Genomic DNA, 22,076 nt, shown 5'->3' with positions numbered 1-22,076 from the left:
ATTAAATGTTTTATTGTACTATTTAAAAATGTATTATTTAATAAACAATACTAATTATAAATTAATAGCTTAAATGGTTTTACTATTTAACTCAACATTGTTAAAACTTAACAAAAATTGATATAAATTCTTGGATTTATTTTAGTCTGAAAAGTGTAGTTCATATAGGATTTTTAATGACAAATAATACATAAACAAATATTTTCACTTCAAACTTATCGGTTTAAACTGGTCTAAGACAACTAAAAATTGATTGTAATATATTTAAATATTGAATTCAATACAAGTAATTCGCCTATTAAAAAGGTCCTTGTTAAATATGGTATTCTGAGATTGTTATAAACAAATTTGTAAAGAATTTAAGAAGTAAAACTGTAAATTTCGAAATCCAAAAATTCTTTTTTGACAAGTTGTACACTTACTACTAGTTTTTTTTTATATCGATTGAAATACATTCGAGCTAGAGATTGTAAAACAAAAAATAAATACTAGAGTAATATGAAGAGTATAATGAGAACATTATTACACTTTCACAGCTACAGCTGGAATACATTTATTCCAGTAGAAGTACACATACCCCAATACATTAAACCTAAAAAGTATATAAGGATATTAGAAGATAAGGAAATAAGATATTTCTGGTCTTGGTACCACCGAAGATGTCACGCCAACCTTAAACCATAGTTGGACAGTACCATAGGTACGGTAAACCTTTTTTTGCTAAAAAAGGTAAAAAGTAAATGAAGGTTATAGACTATCACACGTGAATTTCTAATCCATTTGTAAAATCCTATTCCTGGCTTTATGTAGGGATCATGAAGGTGACGCTAAGCACTAGTGTTGACAAAATTGTTTTATCTAATTTTTACTGGAAATTTTGTTATTGTTGCATTACTGTTTGGTTGTAACTCAAAGGACGAACCTTTAACATAGCCTTACAGTTCTTTTAGCGAATTTACCATATAGAGAATAAGCTATTACCGTAGGTCTCATAATAAGACCTAAACCCGGGAGCGATTTAATTTTTCGTTTTGAGGTGTAAACCTATTCGAACGAGTTCACGAACCAGCATGATCGGACTATGGGAACAGGGGTTTATGGGGGGTTTCATGTGATTAAAATTGGTTTTCCCCATTTTTTATTCTGAAAACACAAAATGTCACTATTTTCTTTCAAACTATTTTGTATAGCTTAAAAAATGATATAATTTTGTATGTCGAAGCGTTGTTGAATGCCTAACGGTACGGAGATAATTAAAAAATATCAATTTAAAACTTCCATGTTATTCTTATGGAGAATAAATAGTCTGTTGTAGATTGCTTGCTTATGGATATATTTTAATCAAATTTTGCCATTTCATTAATTTTATACTAAGCAATCAGCATTAAAAAAACACACCTCAATACACTCACTGTAGCAGCAAACCTGTGTATTCATTAAAATTATTGTAATTTAAATAGGAAATAAATCTGACACAAGGGAATATTTTAGTAGAAATCCAGCCAGGTAAATGGATACATGGAAATTCACTTAGTCTGCAGGTTTACTGAGGCGGTGGTGTTTTTTTTTGTTCAACTAGTCTAACAAAGCGATCTAACAAGACAAATATTGTAAACGAAAACTCGCCCCTACACGAGCCGGACAGAACAAACGTTAAACATTGTGCTGTTCCAAAATAATGCACAATCTATAAGGGAGAGTGTTTAATCTATGGTTACACTAAAGATTTGTGAAACAAACGAAATTATTTGAAAATTATAGAGTATTATCCACATTCTCGGTTGCGTTCTGTTGAAGTTGATTATAACCGTATCAAGTGCCATAAACGCAGCCCACCTGCCATCGGATCGTTTACTGCCCTATATGGGCCTGTTTACATAAACATTCTCCTCATAACATTATCATTTTACTACCAAGTTAATAGCACACGATACGGCAATGTACAAACGTGAACCATGGCGGCAACAGTTATAATCTGGGGAAACTAATAACATTTAGTTTAGGATGTTTAAGTGATTTTACCAAAAAAATACTGTAATATTAGAAGATAATTATAAAGCATTTAAAGTTCAGACCATTTCCATGATTATTTCGATTGATCTCTTTACAGTCATTGCCTAAAATTATATATCTGAACAATATACTTTGTGGAATATAATAATTTAAGTACATCAAGATGACCAAACATTAGATGGAATATTCAGTTTTTAAAAAGAAATGTAAGGGTGTAAAAAAAATAGATATATGATTATTCTAAATATAAAACTTCAGGCAAACAGGTGATTGACAAAGATTGATGGATATTTTACACCACAACCTTCCAGTTTGTCATGAGTAGTAATGATGTGGGAGTAGTTTTTGTACCATCAAAATTCGACATAGCCAATTTTTTAAGAATCCTCCCTTTAATTGTCAGTTTATTTACATTTAACGGTCTGTGAATATGTAAAGTACTGCTGTATGTACTTAATGAATAAGTTAACAATTTTTTAGTTTATAGTATATACAGCGAAATGATGTTTTGCAAAACATCATATATTCAGAGGTCGTAAGTTTATATTTCTTTGTAAAAAAGTTTTAAAAACACTTATCACAATACGTAAACGATTAAAAAATGTAAAATATTTTCTTATATTTATAGAGTTCTTATGAATGTGTAAAATATGTAGGTCTATGCATTATAAATTTTTCAATCTAAATGCGTTAAGATTACAAATTCAAATTATCAAATGCATTTCCTCGAATCCTGAAGCCTAAAAAAAAATTAATACTGCATTTATTACCATATTTTTTTAACAATTGAATAAATATTCAACAGAACGACTGATCCATTATATATTTTCCGCTGAATTTAAACACAATTTAAATTTAACCATTTAAAGATACAAATGAAAATATCCAACTAAACAAAGCTAAACATAATAAGATCTCGAAAGCATTGAAATGAAATTCCGAATCTAATTCATTTAAACGTAAACCAACTTTAGGAATATTACGTTACTATTTCACAAAAAAACGTAAGAATGATAAATGTTGGGCATAAATAAAATGAAGAGACGTTCCGTTGGGTTTTATTGTCCCCGAGTTTATGAGACGAATGTAGCGGCAATGTTTCCATTTTTAATGGAGTAATCTCTCAGCATTTAGTCAGGAATATATTAAAAACTGGCTAATTTAAAACTCGGCTTGTTTACAAGAGCCTTGTATAAATGCTTTTGACCTTACTCTTAATCAGATATAATGATATTCTGCCAATGATAATTTGACAATGTTTTACAATTATCGACCTTTCCTAATAAATAATTATTAACAAATTTATCTTGATTTCAATGATTTGAAATTTTTAATCTCATCACTTTTCTCTTTATAAAATAGAATTAAAATTTCATTAAATTTAAAATTACATTTATGGTGTATAGTGTTTAGTTTGAGCATACAGTCTAAGCGTACAAAATACATTGTATACTAATTTATTAATGTTTATTTAATTTGTATGAATAAATCAATGGAATGTTGAACAATGTTTGAATATTGTGATAAATCTTTATTCTCTTACAGGAAACTTCCCTCAAATATCTAATTTTAGATTCCCAGTGTTATTAATAGACCTTTGAACCTGGTTTAACCCAATAATAGGATTGTATCAATGACAATATAGCCTAAGGGTCTTATGCAATTCCAAGCTATTATTCCTTCGAAGGGATAAAAGCAATTTGCAAAGTGATTTAAACAAGTTGCTAAACTTTACTTGGAAACTGATCTTGAAACGGCGATTACGCCTGTAGATTAAATCCGCCAGCTAACGACACGTTCCAGAGGTATTGGGAGGAATTTAATACTAATTACGTACCATCACATAAGTACTTTACAAACGCCTAGCTTCAATAATACGTAGAATTGTAATAACTAAACAATTTAAAATATAAACAAAAAGTAGTATACGTCATGTCCTAGTAGCAAAATTATTTAATTTTTACAGAGTGTCCCTTAATATTATAAGTACAACGAATTCAGGAATACGTGGTCAAAATCAAACGAAAATCTAGAATGTTTTTTTTTTCAAAAATGCCTCTCTTAGCCCATCCACGATTTAGTTTTTTGGTGTTTTAACTTAAATGTATTTATCAAAAGTCGTTAAAGATATTATTAAACTTGGCATGCAATTATTCAAATCATTAGTTTTTTTTTTATAATTACAAAATATTTTTCAGTTAAAAAATTGCAGCCATTTTACATTTTAACTTAAAATACTAAAACCTGAGGATTTGGTGGAATAATTCCAAAATACTTTTATTTAGGATTTCAACTTTACCATCAAATGACACCAAGTTAAGAAAATCCATTGAAAAATTGCATACGTGACACCCTGTATCTTTGATAAAAAATTTTATAAGCTACCCATAATATTACTAGTAATGTTTGAATAAGTAAATATAAATGCAAGTAGACTTGTACGGTTGAAGATGTGTTTTAACCCTTAATTTGGCAAACAAATATTTTTTTGAAAACTACTTTTTCCTTGCAATATTTTAATCAAAAGGGTCCAAAGGAACTTCAAAAAAATAATTTTAAAAATCTTATAAGTATTTTTCACAATTTTTTCATGTGTGCCATTTTTGGCACTTTGCCAAAGACGCGGAGATTTCTCTAGGAATCTTATGTTGAATTAAATATAACAAGTTTATCTGTATAGCACTTAAAAATAAACTTTAGGGTTTGAATAAGTCGACATTATCACATATTGAATATCAAAATTGTATAACTACAATTATATGTAAGATAAAAAAAATAAATTTCTCCTCAAAAGTTATCAAACCAATATGAAATGGTATAAACTTCATTATAAAAAATGAACTAAAATGTATACACATGTAAAACCTACCATAGAAAATACATTATTATATAATTTATTAATATTTCATTAGGAATCAATATATTTCATTATTGATTAGCCCATCAGGAAAATCGTTTGAAATTTCATTAGAGTATGTCCAACAAGAAACGTCATCTACTTTTGGTGAAACCCTACAAAACAATAGCTATTTTCTTTCAGTTACAGCCTCGCATTGCACTTTGAACACTCTATTGACGATTTCTTATTTTTGCAAAATCTGCATCGACCTCTTGATGTATACAAAGAAAGGGTAGTGTCCAACAACATCAAAGCGTACATCTTCAACATACATCAGAGCAGCTGGTGTGAGAAAAAGTAAATCCTTGTCTTTTAGAACTTGTCTTTTACTCCTTTCTTTGGTTAGCAATTCAAAAATCCCATAACTAAAATTTTTTAGTGACATATTGTCTCGCTGGTTTTCAGTTTTATTATTTTCAACGTGGCAGCAATGCGTTATTCCACGAAATGTTGATACGGTGATCAAATATTTGTAAGTACTAAAGTCTTTTTCGGAATGCACAATCAACTTTAATATAAGAAGATTCACTTTCAGCAGGAAATAAAACTCTTTTTGGTAGATATTTGTTGCCATGGATGGTTGGGAATTTTTGAAAAGCCAAAGTCTTTTCTAAACAGCCTAGTGAAAAATATTTCCTCACAAAAACATTTTTATTTTACAATTTGTGGAAATAAGAGACATACATTTACAAATATAAATACCTTTCACTGTTTTATAAACAGTGTGCCACTTTAGGTGCGCTCAATAAACTAAAAAAAAAATAACTGCATCTTTGGTAATGTGCCATTTTTGGCACACCCAAAAACTTTCATTGTTCCCTGGTTCTTTGGCGATGTGCCATTTTTGTCACACTCAAATTGCTTAGTTTATAAAAAAATCAATATTCATATTTAAGCTAATTACTGACCTGGGATATGTTTTCTCATCTTTAATCTGTGCAAATCACTTAGATATATAAGTAAACAGCCTAAAATATTGAAATAAGAAGTAATTTACTAACCTTCTACACTAAGCCTCCATACTTCCTTTTCTATATGTTGGTCTAAAGTGATAGTAATTTCCAAAATATCCACTATAGTGCACTAAACCATAATAGTAATAGGCAAAGAACCTTTGGGCGCCGTTTGTTGGAATTAAAAAGTTAACAGGCGAACGTGAAATTTTTTTGAATCCTCATGTGCCAATAATGGCACGCTGTCAAATTAAGGGTTAACAATCAATCACATGTCAACAACGCGGCACGGACAAGTCACTTGTCACACTGTGACAATCATAGTGAAGAATGTTTATTGTAATCTTTTGAAAAACTAAACAATGATGTTTTTCCGTGAATAAAATATCTAAAATTAAAGTTTAAAAATATAGTTACAGTTGAATGACTTGTTCAGTAGGAATAATTAAATCAGAGGCATTCTTATTGTTGTAAGCGTGGAATGTAATTTTGTTATGTTAGTATGTTTTAACTAACTACTAATTTACATTGTAATAAATCAAATCAAATCAAATCAAAACATCCTTTATTCATTATGTACAAAATATACATGAATAGTGTCAATTCCTAAGAATACCAACATAAAAATAATATAAATAAATATGGAATAATAATAATGAAACTAGGTAATATTTTGAAACCTTGGATTTGTTAATCATAAATTTTGATACAGTAAAACTCTTGGAAGAAGAAGTTACTTATGATGCACGATTAAAGTATTATTAAAATGAATCATTTTAAAGTGTATTAATAGTAATGCATTTTTGTCATTGAAATGATGACTTCTTTCTAGACATTTCAGCTTATTCATAATACATCCATAATTTCCTAAAATTAAGTTATTTTGACCTCACAAACATACCAATTAACAACTTGAAAGAAGAACGAATCCCAATTTCCAGAAGGTACAATGTAAAGAATTGTTAAGGTTGTGATTCAAGGTCCTACACATTTTCATTAGCGGCCTCAACTATAACCGAGTTTAATATTGAAGCTGTTCAATACAGTATTGCGGATTTTCAAATTACTCCCGCCGTAGAACTTGCGTCAGTAGAAGATGATATAAATCAAATACGCCAGCTTGCCCCTTATTAGCAGCCGACGCAGTGCGGTGGGGTGTGGAAGGCGCGAATATAGCTGAATACATTAGGGGTGGTGACGTTTATGAAACCATAATAATCACTCAAGAAAATATGTTATATCAAATTTAATTTTTTTTTAATCACTTACAAATTGTTAAGTTAATGACTCTTTTATAATATATTAGTGTGTTTTTGTAAAAAAAAATTATTCGAAAAACTTTGTACTCAGGGACTTTTTGTGTTTTTTCTTACATACAGGGTGTTTGTAAAGTGTCTGGACGTATTTTGTGGACTTGTTTCTTGGGCTAAGACAAACATAAAATGTCATACAAGTATGGGTCTAAAATGCCTAGATTTCTGTTTGTCGGTGTGTTTGTGATTTTTAAGATTTATTTTATATCTTGAGCAGTTTTCAAGATAGAAACTTCAAAATCGGTATAAACGTGTATTTAAGTCAGTAAAACGAGCTATCAATGGTGCGTTCCAATATCTCAAACCGTTACAATATGGCGGCAATTTAAAATCTTTTAGGCTTAATTTCATGAAAACCTTAAATATTAAGAAAACTGTCATCCAGATCACAAAGATAGAGAATGCAATTCCAAATCAAATGAGACCTTGTTTGTTAAAATCGGATGAAAACAGCTGAGTTATTAATTTTTTCTACATTCGGTTACGCAATTTAATAGAACTACCCACACTGCTCTGTAAAATAACAAAAAATAAACAATATGGAATTTTATCAATATTGACAATGGTTTAAAAGTTATTAAATGATCAAACGACTGGTTTAGGCATAATGCATAAAATCGGTGTAATCGAATGAAAGGTTTATAATTTTAACTGTAATTTGTTTTATCCAGACTGATTAAGATGTATTAGTTTCAAAACCATATTTCTTATTAAAATAAAACAAACTGTGCCCATGCCTTATTACCACTACACCTATTATATAATGTAATTTTTGGATTTTCTAATAATTTGAATAGCATAAGAATAATATGTTTTATGCTTAAGCAATTATAATAGAAATTCTCCGCAATTTTTGTGCAACTATCATATACAAAATCAACCTACTACAATGAAAAGAATACTAAAGTTCCCTTCAAACGTAAGAATCATTTAGGTAACAAACTTGGTGTAGCATCGAAGTAAATTTAACTCAACAAACAAGAGAATTGCTACACTAACAGTAAGGCCCAAATACTCTTTCAACGCTTTTATTTCTTCGATGAGGTGAAAGCAATTCACAGAGTGAAAATAAAACTGAGAGTTAGGTGCCCAAAGACTACTGTTTTTTTATAGTAACTCTTTCAAACAATTATAGTCGTTTAAATACGTTTTAAAGCTTAGCAGTTTTCTTACATTAATGTTGTACATATTTAAGCAGTTCTGCTACAAAATATCATCAGTATTATAGAACATACATTTTCGTATAGATGATATCGAGTTTGGCTCCATGCTCAATAAAACCTTGATAGCAGTTGTTTACGTAAGCAAGAATAAAAAAGGTTTATAAAAAAAATGCAAATAAAATATTTGATTAACAAGTGATAAAAAAAAACATTCCGATTAACTGTTCAAATGTTTTTTTGTTTTTTCCAAGCTAAGCAAAAAAATTACATATGTTTATTAAAATAAAATGTTTATTGAATTACCAATAAATTTAGTGTTATTATTTAGTAATTATTGTATTTCTTGTTATATTCAATATTGAAACTACGGAGCGAATTGATGGAGGGTGCTAAATACTGTGGCACGAAGAGAACTGTGAATAGTGCCAAGTATTATAATTTTTACAAATCAAAATCGTAGTGGTAAACGTTTTCCATTACATCTTTGAGCCTCCAAACTTAACGATGTTTAATCTTAGTACATGCGTTCAATCAACTTTTCATGTTTTATTCATTTGTCAAAACATGCAGAGAGAGCACGTGTCAGTGAACACATTTGACAAAACTTGTAAACGTTACGTACAACTGTAACAGCCTCAAGCTGTGTTTTAACAATCAATCACAAGTCACACCGTGACACGGACAAATGACTTGTCACAACACTGACAATCACCGTGTAGCCTTCTCTCGTCATCTATTGTATTCTGCCTGAAAATAAATCACGAGATTGATTTATCTTTCGTTCAGATTAAAAATAGAAACTGTTGTTGAATAGTTCAAACTTTTAGATTTTTTTCAGTTTGACTTGTTTTTGGAGGATTAACTAAATAAAGTGGGCTTGAAAATACATTGATCCAGCCTGCACAACAAAAATGAAATATAATACCAAATAATGATAAAATCACAATAATCTAACAACATCTAAAGCTCTAAAAATGTTAATCCTTATTTCTATTATAATAAATAATAATTTTACTAATCTTACATCGAAGTTTTATAGGATGTTTTTTAACGAACCCAAAACTACAAGTACCACTAGAGACTTTTTAAGAACTAAACAAGCTGATGTGTTGGTATCATTGTGTTCGTTACTTTAAAAAAAAATCAGCTGATATCCGTTGTTGAATAGTTATCTATAAGGTTTAATATTATTGTTTTATTATTGCGAAGCAGACTTAATATGGTGTTTTCCAAAGTTCAACGATTATGTGGGATATTGTAGAAGAATATATTAATTAGATAATTTATGTATTAGTTTAACTATTAATGTATTAATGTTTTAATAACTTAATGAGAATTAGATAATTGGTTTTTTGCCAAGAAATATTTGAAATTATGTTTACAAGGGTAATTTAGTGCCTAATAAATCAATATGTCAAAAAGTTAAGGAAACCTGATGTGAAGAAAATAACCTAGACCTATATGACCTTCAAAACTCGCAAAAAACCCATTTTGAGTTTTATTAACAATAAATTTTCAGTAACACTAAACCTATTCATCATATGAGTAAACGATAAAATTACGAAAAAAGATGCATAGTTTACAATATCTAATAGCTTAAGCTTAACGTTTAACATCAAAACCACACTTGTTGTCAGCAAACTTGTTAAAATTTTGATAAACCTTGTAAAACATTGTGCATCCCCATATATTACTATCAGCGTAAATTAGGATATCTTCGCAAGTTAATGCTGCATGTTTAAGCGGATTAAATACCATTGCGATCCAGTGGTTGACTGGCTTATTGAACATAAATAGCTACACTGGTTATTCCTATTAATCTTTAATCAAATATATGTAGATTTATGATTTATTTTTGTAATCAAACATACGATTACCTAAACAATTAATTTTATTTTTAACATTATACATTAAACACAATTATTGACTACGATTGTTAGATATTAAGTAACTCTCAATATTAATAAAAAAATTATGGCTAAACCCAAATATTAACTGCATTTAAAACCATGAAATATTACATAAAGAAAAATATGTGATAGGGTAAAGTTAAGTGCTATCTTAAAATAAATAAATAAACCCAAATATTAACTGCATTTAAAACTATAAAATATTACATAAAGAAAAATAAGTGGTAGAGTAAAGTTAAACGCAATCTTGAAATAACAGTATAGAATTGTGATTCGTCTACGATTGTTATGACAAGTAATTTGTCAACATCAAAGACGAGTTGATAGATTGAATGTGATTTCTCGAAAATAATATTTCTTATAAGACGTAAATTTTTTTTAGTTTTTTTTTTTAATATAAGACATTGAATTTTCACAAAGAAAAGAAATTAATTTGTCAATATAATTATCATTGCTAATTAAAATGAGAACGCCATCTTGAGTGGCACAACATTTTAACCAAAATATGAGTAAGTGCCTTAGTAGTAGATTTTGTAACGACTAAACCAGTAATTCTATTAAATAAGATATTTGTTTAATCCTAACGATAAAGGACAGCTAGGCCCATTATCTAAGCTACAAAAACCTACACACTTTTCTTAGGATTGATTTAGCGACTTTTTTATTACTAGTAGAGCTCTATAATTACTGAGCTGACATCCAACGAAAAATATAACTATAAAGAATGAAGAATTATTTAATTAATATTTATCAAATCTTTCTCTACACTTTTAATAGTAAAAAAAAATACTAAACAAATAATTTTGATAATTTTTCTTTTCGATACATTACAAGGTATTTAATTACAAATAAACACAAATTATTATGTGAGTCAATCACGAACCCAATATTCTAAAAAATAGGTTTATAAAAGTTAATGATTACCAACTCAAAACGTATTGAATGGCAATCCATTAGCAAGAATTCAATTCCGCAGACATAATCGCTGCGAAAAGATCAATTTCAAAGTCAACTTCTGCGACTCGTTTGAATCACTTTGCAAATTACTTTCCAAGCTTTGTGTTTGTCAGCCTGATTGTGATCGATGAACATTATCGTTTTACGCACAATGAAGATAAAACTCCAGTTGGAATGAGAACATTTTTACAATAACTTAAAAAGTTAGTATAACTTTACATTCTTATATTGTATAGTGTTAATAGAATAATATAGTGTCTAATAAGTAGCGGAACACGCGCGGAAATAGATTTCTGCACGTGAAGTAAGTAAAAAAGTGCGTACATCTAGAGATGTACTTATTTTTTTGTATTTTATATGTTGTGCTTTGTTAAAAAAAATATAACTGCAACAAAAAAAAATGGAATTTACAACCTAATACGAAAAAAAGTTTCTATGATCCTAAAACAATATAAGAACAGAGTAACAATAAAAAGTATGAATCCTTAAAAATGCATCACAACTGCCTTTTTTTAGGAGAAATTAAAACTCAGTAATATAAGTTATTTAACTTATATTACTCCAATCTGATGATGATATAGAAGATATAGATAATGATATAGATGATGATATGATATAGAAGGGTTTAAAATATTTAATGTTTTTATTATTTACAGTAAATATTTTAGTAAAAAAAATGTGTTGTTCAGTGTACACTGATGTAGTAAATCAATAAAATTGACTGTAATAGGTGACTTATGTATTTGGATTTATGTACAAATGCGTTTTTGTTAGGATCATTTTACAAATTGATACTAAGCCCTCACACTAGATCAATTGCGGTAGCTGTCGCGTATTTTATGCCCTGAGAGCCACTAAGCTGGCAGTATTTTATGGTTGTGGTCGCAGTATAATTACTCTATTAGTGGTAGGAACTGTTCTCGCTACATTTTTCACTCTCGCTTTCAAGCGATTAACCCTGCTCGTAATCACTCAGTGTAACCTCTTCTTTTACACGAATTTATCTCCTGAACTTTGTATCATTATAGTTTTACTTTTGATAGTTATTTTTGAATCGTAAAAATATTTGAGGATAATACATTAGGAGATTAAATGGCAAATCTTCGTAAAATACAAAGAAATGTGTTTTAAGGTATAAATTATTCATTTAGTATTTAAAATTGATAGGTCTACCCCATTACCCAGATACAAAAACTTGTTGTATTGAGTTACCTTTTTTTCACCTGGTGTTCTTAATGTTACTTAGTCAATCAGTATTGTGTTTATTCATTCCTCAAACATAGAATTACACATTTTATAATGCAAAAAGGAAATAGTGAAAAAAAAGAAAAACAACATTTTTATGTTTTAGACGATTAAAACTGGATATAGACTTGGATAATTATATATTTTTCTAAACATGAACTGTTTGAATAAAAAAATCAATTCACAGCTTTAGTAGTCTAGAAATATAATAAATGCAGTATAAGAAAATGCTGCAGCAAAATTACAACCCTACTGCATTGCGTTAGCTTGCTAATAAGGGGGACTGCCTTCGTACTGCGCAATTGATTTATGTGCTCCTCGGGCAGTTGAAATTAATATGTAATTTATAAATCGTTGACTAATCCTCTACTCTCATTAAAAAGTTTTGATAAATGTTAAAACAATTTTTTAAAGTACGACAGTTTATTTAAAAATGTGGTAAAGATATATAAATTAAGTACAATAGTTTATTTGATTTATCTATTTTTACCAAGCCTAATTCTTGTTTTTTCAGATAGATACCTTGTAATACTTTACATAACTAAACAAAGAGATTAAAACTGCAGAGTTTTCAAATATATTTTTAAGAGGTCAACGCGTAAAAAGTGACTTTACAATGATATTGCATTCAAAATATAGATCCGTCACATACTTGCGGACAAAGATGATTTTCAACTGTGTTTTTGAGTTAACTTTGATGTAGGCCTACGTTTATTATACACGAAATTGACAAGATAAGATTTTCCTTGGGATGAAACAATAATTCGACAGCAATTATGATACCTTCAAACAGTAGGGAAACGAGGCACTAATCATATCCGCCTAAACTACTAGCACGCAAACATGTCGTAGACCAAGTTCTTCATATAGATCTTAAAATCAAGTTTTGTCTTCCTTTCTTACAAAAGATTTCCCAAAATATTACTTAAGATGTACAAATTATTTTCTCTTTTAAATTAACGATTAATATTAAAGGTAATTTTTATTTACATAGTTATTATAGAATCATATATATTTGCTGAACTTATATTAAATAGCAATATTCTTCAATTTTAAGGAATGGCACTATTTAAATTTTGACCTAACCATCGTAACTGTAGATTATTATACATAATCCCTCTATATCAATAACCAGGACAACATAATGTACCGTGACAAGGCTATATGTGTTAAGCAAACATCGGGGAATATTGTACAACACCCTGTACAATATGTTTCCTTCCGATATAATCCTCAGTCTATTTTACGGTCTCCCGGATGTTATAGGCGATAAACAGCTCATATTGTGTCCTGAAACAGTTAGCTTGTATCTTGTATCCATAGAGATATTCAGTACAAAGCATTTCAGAACAATCAGAGATTTGGAAAACAATATAAGAGGAGGCTACACGGTGATTGTCATTGTGACAAGTCATTTGTTCGTGTCACGGTGTGACTTGTGATTGATTGTTAAAACACAGCTTTAGGCTGTTACTGTTGTACGTAACATTTCGAAGTGTCGAGATAAAGTTCGGGCAAAATGAAATCACAATACCATTCCACGGTTCAAAGAAATAACCATTTTAAAGTTTTTATCGTGGTCAAATTAATTTATGACCGTGAATTACTGTTTTCTTACGCCATTCAACCGTGTTTGTACACTTGTAGGTTCATTAAACTTGGATAATGAGAGGACCTATGTTTACCAAATATGTTATTAACAAACCTAACGATGACATTAGGGTATAATATAATTATGGATTGATGAGCAGGTTCACACCATTCTAAATAATCAAAATAGACTATAGTGCGAAAGAAACTCCTACTTTGCTCCAATGCGGTATTGGAGACAGACCAATTATGTGTGAGTGATAACCGGCGTTTCACCATTATTACATACTACTCAAGAGATCACACGTACGTAAATAGGCTCATTATTATTTAAATTCCATTCTTCTGTAGCCTACAGCACAAATTGTAAACTAATCTTCTATAAACCTAAAATAGCATACATAGCTTAAACTAGTTAAGAAACTATTTAATAGACCTACATCTAAAATATGTATAAATATTTTTAAATGATTAATCAAAATATGGCAGTAAAATTATTTCTTTATTTATATATTGTAGTAACGAAAGCGTATTGAAATAAAGTACATGCTTAGGTCTAAGACGTCACTACGTCAAAGAATACGGGATAATACATGTATATATTCCCAATCCCGGGCTTTCTATCGGCTTTTCATACTGAATAAAATATGAAACAAAACCTTAAAGGCAACTAACTGTTGGAGTATTTCTCAGCTGTATTCAAAGTGGCTGATATTACTAAGCACGTAAAAATGTACTTTAAATATGATTAAAATATAAAGCAGTGCTTTAATAACCACACTCATATGAAGCTTAAGAAACCGAAGTTACTTATCAAGTAAATATATTTAATTCTATAAAAGTTTTCATGATTTTTTATGTATGCGTAATGTAAACCTTTGTACTTCATAGATATTATTATAAATCACCCAGTTCCCTTTAAAAGAAATATCATTCTATAATTTAGGGGGTCATAAAATTTTCACTCGAAGTGTTATCTTTTAAGCGAGATGAATGTAGCGATAATTTTCCCAGGCCTGGATCGTAATAACTGTTTCATTTTTCACAGGAATATCCCATCATGACAAATTTAACGAAGATAAAATACCCTGTTATTCATGGTATCTTTGAATAAGTAATTCATTATTGTATTTCCAAACATATCGCATGGCATTCAGCTAAAAATTTAATTTAGTTTCTTAATAGTACTTTTCACTTATTTTGTTATCAGTTACTTGGATAATTTATCATTGAACGACATTAAAAATGTGATGGAAATAATAGATTTGCTCGTAAAATAATTACTGTAAAATAGCAAACATTTGAAAATTACAATAAAGCTTTTAAAATTCAATATACATCAAACCCTAAAGTATCTCTAAATCTAAGAAAATGTGCTACAGTAAAGACATTCCCAGGATATATGTATCCTTATTGAATCCTCACACTGGTTTATGATGCAAGGATATAGTTGGTCATAAACCGCTCATGGTCGAGCTAGTCTAAGGCTTGGTTACAGCTTATATCGTCATTCTCTTTGTACCTAGAAACACCAAGGCTGTAATTTTAATAGAACCGATCATACTATTCACGTTTCGGTAGCTCTTTCGTATTTGAACTGTTTCATTTATGAAGGAATTTTAATATTAAAATCGTTATTAAAATCATCAAACAAGTATCCCACGACTTATTGTTTGTGTTACTTGATTTTGTTTGAGGAAGAATACATTTTCAAAGGTTAATATTTGTTAACATTAAAAATTTTTGAAACTCAAAAGACGTGTACATGAATGACTAATAATTTGGCTATAAGTAAGAATGGCTTCTATGTGCAAAATTTACAACCATTCAAAGTTCTGATAAATCTACATATTCCATTGAGCTTGTAGAGTCGTAAACGTATCATCAACATAACCAACAAACATTTTTGTTGATAAATCAAAACATCTAAATAAGATAAAACTCATCACCCAGGTTAACCTTTGTATATAATTTAAAGATATTAAATATCATATTCACCAATGCAGTTTTAACTTACTTTTCAATTATGTTTGATTGCAGATGGCCTGTTTACATTCATAAAATTATTTTTATTGCAGAAAGTAGTCAACTTGTACCTCTGTTCAAGGTTACCAACCAACGTAATGAGAAGCATTCGTTAGTTTGCTAAAAACGTTCGTATAAAGCATATTATATTACTCTATGATTGTTTCTTTATGAGTATTAGAATATTCTACACAATACCTTTATCATTCTATTAATATGCAACATGACGGGAGTCCCATTACTTTATTTACTTTAGCTGTCGATCATCGTAATTACTGTATACTAACAACTGCAAATTCACACGGTTTTTAATTGACAAAGAGTTTTGAGAATATAAATTCAACCCCTTGTGACATGTCTTAACATTCATGTTATGTATTTCTAGCGCAATATGTAACCTGTTAAAGCGCAACGGACTGTTTGGTAATGCATGGATGCACTCGGTGTATATTCCATCCAGAGGTTGTGTTTGGGACATTATTTATACAAGGTGAACCGAATGTACATCATGTTTTCGTTACTTTGACTCGTGTACTTTTATCAATGTACGTTTTAATCATTCACTTAACTAGTATTTAAATAGTATGCGCTTGATAATGTACTTAATAAAGAATAAAGTTAACGCTTTAGTGAAACTATATTTTATTTACTAACGCTGCATTACACTAGCAATTTCATGAATGTTCACAAGGCGTCGTCCTGTAATTCAGCTACTAGGAGGTCACGAATTGTGGATATTTATAGGTATGCACTGTGGATGCGATACTCCCCAGTGTGGATTAATGTCCGCACGGGTGAGTACTACGACTATCCGAAGTACTATCCTGATAATTAGACCAATTCGTAATTACCAAGGCAAAAATGTGGTTCGGATTCCACTATAAACTGTAGGTCCCTTAGTTGCCATTAGCTGTATGGGCTATTAATTAACAGCTGTGTCTAAGGAACGTCGGCCTTAGTCACTAACAAGACTACAAGATCGCGCCACTAATCCTACACTCATCTCCATTCATACATGGCTTAAAATACATACTTCGTATGGTCGCCATTTCATAGAACAGTATTAACAGTATCTCCTGAAGAGGAAGAGAGTAGTTTCCTATCAGTTCTTACACATTAATGTTTAACTACTAGCTACAACTACCATAAGATATAACTAACAAATGGGTTGTGTTAGGAGATATTGATTCATTATGATCCATCAGTTTATTGATCCTAATGTGATATTAATTGAACAAACAGACAACAGTTATGCAATAAAGCTCTTGACCACCAATATATCGAGTTGTCGTGTGGTTAATTTATGGTGCATCGGTGATACAGTGTTTATGAACCACCAACTGATGAGCTGGTCTATCATGTTTACGTTATGGCCTTTGCTACAAAGTGTAGTGTAAAAATAAATTACCTTTAAAAGGTACTAGCAGACATATATGTTTATTCTTTCTGGATTATGTAGTTTTTTGTATAATTTTATAAGATAGGAAATTATAATTTATGTAAAAAAAAAAAATTATTTGATACGCAAGTATTTACGTTTAAAATGCTTCTATGATATTTAATATATTAGTGCTTTATTATTTTGACTAAATAACTAATAACTATGGAGCTTCATTATGTATATCTATATATAATAATTAATGTTTGGTTTTTGTTTATCTATTTCTAAAGCTATCTATCATTATTATCTATTTCTATAACTATCATTCTATTATTATTGTGTGATAAAATTAACTTACTTATTACGTTTTCCAAATTGATAGATTACATAAAAGGTATTTAATCGTAATACCTCGAGGAAATCTTAAAATAAATTGCAAGAAATTTTGTATACATAAAAATATCAATAGTATATCAATGTAGTATGATAAATTGTATTCAGAAAATTGTGTAAAACCTGAAACCAAATAAACTCAATTAGAGGCGAAAAATCTATCTAGTTTTTACCCACATCACTTTTTAAACACACCTAGCAATCAATAAATTCAAAATACTGATATATTTATACGTTTGCGATTAAAGAAGAAAGGTACGAAACATATAAACAAGTATAGCATCTTTTGCATGCTGTTTGTGAGACCGTTACAGTTTTATTCGCGACAATAAAGTATGTTATAACAGAGTAACCGGCTTATGCTGTACCGTTTTATAGAGCCATCCTTCTTCGCGTGGAGCTCATAAAACAAGTTGCATATTACACAGTGATGTCTCTCATCATTATAACTTTGAGTGACTTTTGTAGCTTTTATGAATATTATTTGCACAGTTATAGTTTATTTAACTTTTGGAGAGTTGTCAAACACATAAGTGTCACAATATCATAATATGTTCTTCTGACGTCCTCGAGTCCAACTGATTCCTTTTTGCCGAGGGATATAAAGGTAGGTAATCTATTTTGATTAAGTGTCATGTGTCTATATATACATTTCAGTAGAAACAAGTACTTTTGAGACAATACGGTTTATATTAAATTGGTTTTAGATTACCTTTATCAGTTCCAAATATTGATCTTCGTTGAAGTGTTACATGTTTCGGCAAGGGTGCCATTGTCAAACACTTGGAAAACACCGTAAACTAGGATACTAGAGATTCTGACAGTAAGGTCCAAAAATCTTGTCACTTGTCAAAACTCTTGACGTGTTTTGAAAACAAAGCTATTTAAGTGGGTTTAATGTGTATTCCTGGAATGAAGTGTTTGACAACGGCTACCGAAACATGTAACACTTTAACTAAGATTACTATTTGGAACTAATAAAGGTAATGTAAACCCAATTTAATATATATTACAGTTCCGGGGCTACAACAATAAGTTTTAATATACGGTTTATACCTATCAAGTGCATACCCAAATTAAAAGTCGTAATGGTACATCCTGGGAAAATTTAGTTTTTCGTTTAACCTTATATTTTAAGTACGAACTGGAAGTCATTAGTAACTATTCTGTGACACAATGTTAAAAAATATTTTAATCAAAGATATATTTATTAAAGTAAGTGAAAGAATCGAGCTATGCCTAAATAATCAACTGTGGCCGTGTATTATTTAACCGTAGATTTTAAGATTCCCTTTTGTATTTATTTTTCTTTGAATGTGTAATGGAATAATAGCTAAATAATATGACTATCTATTGCTTGATCAAAGTTCAAAAGAATCTTACATCCGAGTGCAGGATAAGTAGTTAATAATAATAATTATAAAATATTACAATTACAAAAGTTCACCCGTCGTTTATCCAGTACAACCAAGTGTGTGTAACCCACTAATTACATTAAAATTATACAAAACACCTCAAGCAACCAGGTAAAAGTATTTTATCATCGTCATTTGGGTCAGAAAAAAACCAAGGTTTATTGAGTTGGTTGAATTAGAGATCATTGTCATCCAATAAATTTGTAAAACTTCAAATTCTTCTATTTACATTTATCTTTTCACATAGTAATCTCATCTTTTGATTATAAATCACTCCAGCAGTATAATCCAGTTGAGGAATGTTCAAGTGTTGGTGTAATATACAGAATTATTACTGTAGACATGAAAACTCGCGTGCAATAGTAACAAAAAGTGGCAACACAAGGCTTGAGAATTACTGTTTTCTTGCGACTGTTATTGTTGTAAAATATAACATCCTACATCAAGTGAGGTTTTGTAAGAATGATTGTTCGTTTATCTTTTAATGGCGTAAAATTAATAGTGTGAATGGTTGAGAATATCGTGCGATATCACGTTTGTAACGTTAAAAAATGGTTTGACGGATGATTGTAAATTTAATTTGTATTATTTACGCAAACACTTTTGTAAATTAGAAATACTATTGCTGATACCTGGAAATAATTCCCTTAATGGGAAAACTTTGCATATGTGTAGTACTAGTACGCAGTAACAACATATCAAAAATCAACATTCGTGTATGCTGTGCTACGGTCGCCATTTTGGAAAATGGTGGCTGATTTTCACTTTTTTGACCATATTTTACAAACCTTGACAAACATAAAATTGTTGTCAAAACAAAAGTTAAAGAACACACACCTTTTTTGTACCTAATGCCAATATGTGCCCGACCTCTAATGGTAATTTTTATAAAAATTATAGCATTTAACATTATGGAATGAATCGTTTCAAAAACATAAAAGAATTAAAATAAAACACGTTAAACTTTAAAATTATTGTATTGACAAATCATGTTAACTTACGTATAGCGATTCATCCAATTGGCGCGTTTTAGTATTGAGTTTCAAAAGCCTACTCAATCCGTGACCACTGGAAAAACCACAGCCTGTGTAGGGTGGTGAGTAGCGGCTTTTACTGTGGGTAACACCAAAACAACTTTTCTATATTTATAACTTTGATTTCATAAGCCAAATGGATGTTTTTCAAAGGTTAACCCGTTCTATATCGACCCATTTTAGATTATTAAAAAAGGCATATAGAAATAAATAAATGATTAATCTAAAATTAAATAACAAAATATATTATTTAGTAAACTAACGTTGCACAATATTCTTTATTTGGTAAATGCCAACATAATAAAATAAAAATAAAATACGAAACGCACATTAAATATCTTTTACAGGAAAATTTAAGTATTTTTGAAGTTAATAATTAATTAGTTTATCCTATTAGTTAACAGTGCTTACACATAAAAAGCAGCAAATAGAAACCTACTTAGAAACGTTGCGCAAATTCATGCATTAAATAAAATCATAGCATAGCGCAATTAGGTCCTCACTGTTAAAAGTTCCTTATTTTTAAAATTTTTTATCATAAAACATTGCGAGAACTTCCACCGCACTGCGTCTACTGTCTTGACAATTACAGATTGAATACTCTTTGTCTGATGATTTATTGAACGCACTAGAAAAGTGGGAAATTTGTTTTATACTTTTCTCTATCTTGTTTTCTCATTGTTATTTTTTAATACGAATTATAATAAAGAGACTAACTAAAATTAAACTGCATTAATTTTAGAATAGTCACATTTTGCTTAAGGAACCAATAAGAGTATATTGATGTATGTTTTAGTGTATCCATTTGGAAATATTAAAAATGTGTATGTCAATGTAAAAAGAAACCCCCTTTCTTCGCCTTAAAGTTAAGTCAAACATGTTGTTGTTATTTGGTTAATATACCTTAATTTCGTGAAATTCATCTACATATTACTAAACTGGCTGGGTAGCTGAGAGGTTATAGTGTTCACCTAACAATCAAAAGGTTGCAGGATCAATTCTGAGAAAAGTTAGAAGCTTTTGATGGTTCAAAACGGACCCAGTACCTTGATCATTGGGCTTTAAGGATCATATCTTATGAAACAGCTGTTGTCTAGTCAATAAAAAAGCTACACAGGTCATACACACCATTCGACACTCATTCTTCACTCCATATTTGGATTAAAATGCGCATCTATGTGGTGTCCCCATCTTAACTAACTAATTATGATAATAAAGATACAATTATCTATATTTTTTACATATTCCTAAAGATGGTGGAAGATAATCTACATAATTTACTATTTATATATCTTTAGAATAACTTTGGATGTCTATTCTGTTTTTTTTTTACCTTAAATACATTATTTCCTTTATTTGATACATTGATACATGGATATCAAATTAAGGATATTATGTGTTTAAGTATATATATATATATATATATATATATATATATATATATATGAATCTACTTGTTCGTTTTAAATCTTAACTTTTGTTACATTTAATGTGTATGAGCTAAAAGGAAAGTCAAGAGAAACACATCTGGGAAACATCAAGAGTCGCTGTGGAAAAGTGATTAATGTTTTTTTTCTCAAACGTAAATGAAAATAACGTTGCTTTCAGGTGATTAGTTGTTTTTCCTCAAGGTGAATGATGCAACTTTTAGTTTCTCATAAAAAATTGTACTAGTCAGTAACGTGAACATTGTTAAAAGTAAGTTTCCTTTGAAATGGAATTCCTTAGTAAAAAAAATAATAAAGTGCAATAAATAAGTAGATGATAAAATGAATTTTAAAATGT

At 29.5% G+C, this 22,076-nt stretch overlaps 1 protein-coding gene across 1 annotated transcript in view; it reads left to right on the top strand.

Moving 5' to 3' along the window:
* Nucleotides 1-22,076, top strand: part of LOC129001711 (lachesin-like) — a 282,303-nt gene that overhangs the window by 2,465 nt on the left and 257,762 nt on the right. The gene's annotated exons all lie outside the window — the stretch shown is intronic.

Source organism: Macrosteles quadrilineatus, unplaced genomic scaffold (genome assembly GCF_028750875.1).
Source record: "Macrosteles quadrilineatus isolate MER2022 unplaced genomic scaffold, UCM_ALF_1.0 Scaffold_8__2_contigs__length_117827958, whole genome shotgun sequence".
NCBI classification, from domain to species: Eukaryota; Metazoa; Arthropoda; class Insecta; order Hemiptera; family Cicadellidae; genus Macrosteles; species Macrosteles quadrilineatus.
This window is presented reverse-complemented; position numbering and strand designations above follow the sequence as displayed.